Source organism: Ictidomys tridecemlineatus, unplaced genomic scaffold (genome assembly GCF_052094955.1).
Source record: "Ictidomys tridecemlineatus isolate mIctTri1 unplaced genomic scaffold, mIctTri1.hap1 Scaffold_3654, whole genome shotgun sequence".
Classification (NCBI taxonomy): domain Eukaryota; kingdom Metazoa; phylum Chordata; class Mammalia; order Rodentia; family Sciuridae; genus Ictidomys; species Ictidomys tridecemlineatus.
Window position 1 is genome coordinate 4,755 of NW_027522458.1, and position 3,172 is coordinate 7,926.

The 3,172-nt window shown below is 51.1% G+C and overlaps 1 pseudogene; it reads right to left on the minus strand.

Annotated features, from left to right (window-relative positions):
- Positions 1-467: 467 nt before the first annotated feature.
- LOC144373360 (transcription factor JunD-like) lies at positions 468-2,970 on the minus strand (annotated as a pseudogene).
- Positions 2,971-3,172: the final 202 nt, after the last annotated feature.

Below are 3,172 nucleotides of genomic sequence, written 5' to 3' on the forward strand. Positions count from 1 at the left end.
GTAAACACATGGAAAATATTCTCCTCCTCCTCCTCCTCCTCCTCCTCCTCCTCCTCCTCCTCCTTCTCTTGCTGCTTCTTCTTCTTCTTCTTCTTCTTCTTGGAGTAAGGAGACTTTACTGAAAACAGAAAACAGGGAACAAAGGTTTACAAACAGGAATGTGGACTCCTAGCAAAACCAAAACAAAGAACAAAAAGAGCAGGGAGGAGGGGTGTTGGAAGGACAAAAGTGGGTAGTGAGAGCAAGGAAAAGGCTTCATTTTTTTTCCTTTTCCCATTTCTTTAAAAAAAAAAACAAGGAAACACACAGGGACACACAACCATTTGTTCACGAATAGAAACATAAATGGGGCAGAATCTAACACTCTGTTCTTCTCTTTTCCAAAAGCAAAACAGAAAAAGAAAAGGCAGGCTGGAGGCTGTGCCCCATAGAGCCCCCTTCTGCAGTGGTGTGTAGGAAGGGGCAACCTTCGGGTTTGTGCAACACCTGGCATCAGCGCAGGGAAAAGAGGGGGTGGGGTGGGGGGGTGGGGAGGTGGAGGTCATGGGCTCCACCCCCCTAAAGGAGCAGGGGGTCCAGCTTGTCAAGCCCAGGGCACTCATGGGGATCCCTGGGGACTGGGCCCTCTCCGAGTCCTGGGCACCCTCGGGAAGGTGGTCGCCAGGGTTGAACCCTCCCAAGTCCAGGGCGCTTAGCCATCTCCCTCCCCTTGTGAGCCCGCCCCTCAAGGAGGTGGACGCGCATGCCCCCAGTGCTTGGGCTCTGTACAAGGGCACCTGGTGCTGGAGCAGCAGCTGGCATCCACTGTTGATATGGCTGAGGACATTCTGTTTGAGCTGCGCCACTTGCTCAGTCAGCAGGCTCCTGGTAGACTGCCAGCTCGTGTTCTGGCTCTTGACCTCTTCACTTTCTACTCCAGGAAGAGATGCTCCAGTTTGCCTTTGGGGCACTTGGAGGCTACAATGCCATTGAGCAGCCGCTTTCCCTCAGCGTGGATTTGTTACTATGTGTCCATGTCGATGAGCGATATCCGCAGGCTCTCGCTGAAGCTTGGCAAATTGGGCACCTTCTGTGGCTCATCCTTGAGCACAGCTAGGCACGGCGGCCCCAGTGCATGGGGGGCTGGTGGAGGGCGGCAGTAACGGGGAGAAGGGAAGGGGATTGGAGGTGAAGGGGACATTTGCAGCACCCCCGGCACCACCCCTGTAGCTGCTCAAGTTCGTGGAGACTGATGTCAGCTGGGGGGGTAAGAGTGCAGCGCCCAATGCCTGACAGAGAGTCCTCCTGCAGAGGCTGCAGCAGCAGCAGCAGCAGCAGTGGGGCTGCACACTCGCCAAGCTGGTGCTGCTTTTCCAAATCCTCCTGGGCCTTGACAAAATCCTTGGTGAAATCCTGCTTCTTGTTGGCCAACACCTTGGGGTAGAGGAACTGTGTGCTCCTTGGTGTAGTGGTAACCAGCACATTGGTCTGGATGATGAGGCACTCGAGCTCAGGAGAGGGGAGCTTGAGCAGCCTCAGGTAGGGCTGGAGAGCAGGCTGTCAGGGGGCACCTGTTGTGTGTGTAGTTTGCAGATAGGGGGGCCAGAGCTGGCTCTGCTGGCACCTGTTCCCTCAGGCTCAGCTTCAGGGCATCATTCTTCACCACGCTGCCTGCCGCCCAACTTGGCGCCTCAGGGACAAGTGGGCCAGGGACACAAAGTTGCTGCCACTGCCACTGACGCTATTGCCTAGGCTTCTCAGTGCCTCATCACCATAGAAAAGTGTTTCCACCCTCTGCTGCACCGAAGGCTGGCTGCGCTGGGGGAGGGTGGCCAGGGCCTGGGGTCTCCCAACCCCTCTCCTGCTCAGTCAGTCCTGAGCCCACCCTGCCAGTGGGCTCTGTGCCTGGCCCTTCTGTGGGGGCTCCTCAGAAACATTATTATTAAGGGAGAAAAAATTAAAGCATTCCCTCTAAAATTGAAAAAAAGCAAAAAGATGCCTTTTTTGCCATTTTATTCAATATCATCCTTGAAGCTCTATCCAAAACAATTAGAAGAATTAAACATAATGAATAGAAAAACAGGAAATCAAACTATCACTATTTGCTAATGACATGCTTCTATATTTAGAAAATCCAAAAAAATCACCTGAAAACTTTCTTGACTAATAAATTTAGTAAAATAGTATAACATGAAATAAACACAAAGAAACCAAATGAATTTTTATAATGAAGTGTTCGAGTCTGTAAACAAGTCAGGATGGCACCTGGCATTTGGCCAGAGAAATGTTAGAGTCTGTAAACAAGTCCAGATGGTGCCTGGCAAAATGCCAGAGGAAGTGGTTTGTGAAGTAACGCCAGTGAACCATTAAGTGTGGAGATTCCTTATTGGTTGACTGCTGTATCTAGTTTATGCTAATTAAGATAAGCTGTGTGGAATGTATAAATACCACTCCTGTCTTACAATAAATGCCTTCCACTCCTGCTGTATCAACATACACAAGTTCGTCACCACCCCCCCCCCAGTTTGTTGCAGCCAGACTGCGGCAGATGGTGGCCCGTTACGGGGAGCCCTGAGACACTTGGGGGTAAGTGATGAGGAAAAAAGCTGCCTGTCCATTGATAGGACGGGAGCAAACCTGCTCGTCCCTAGGCAGATAGGGCAAGAGGAAAAATGGCCATTTCGAGAAAATGGAGAAGATTGATAGAGTATGTTTGTGTCTTGTTTTGTCTCAGTGTATTGTATTGTCTTTGTGATGAAAATATGGAAGAGGTGTTAAGTAAATTGCTAAGGGAAGAAGGCACCCCAGTGGAACCAAGAGCAGTTAGGGCATGTTGATGGAAGCCCAGGAACTCACGTCAGAAAGAAAAAAGTTCAGAGGAGGAAAGATTATCAGGAAAAAAGTTGCAGCAAAAGGCTACTACTAAATACTTTTCATTACCAGAGGGTGCGTGAATTGGCGTGGAGGCTGCCACGTGCATGAGCCAGTCATGGCGCACCAAGGACTTTCCAAGCGGTGGCAGTCAGCTCTTCCCCGCCTGGGGAGCGGGACGCCCAAATCCAAATCCCAAATCCAACCTGACCTGGAAGCAGTGTGAGACCGGGACTCTCCCCAGGGCCATCTGGGGCTGCCTGGGACACTACAGCTGGCAGAAGACGCTACCAGCATCCCTGAAGTTTGATCATTTCCAAGG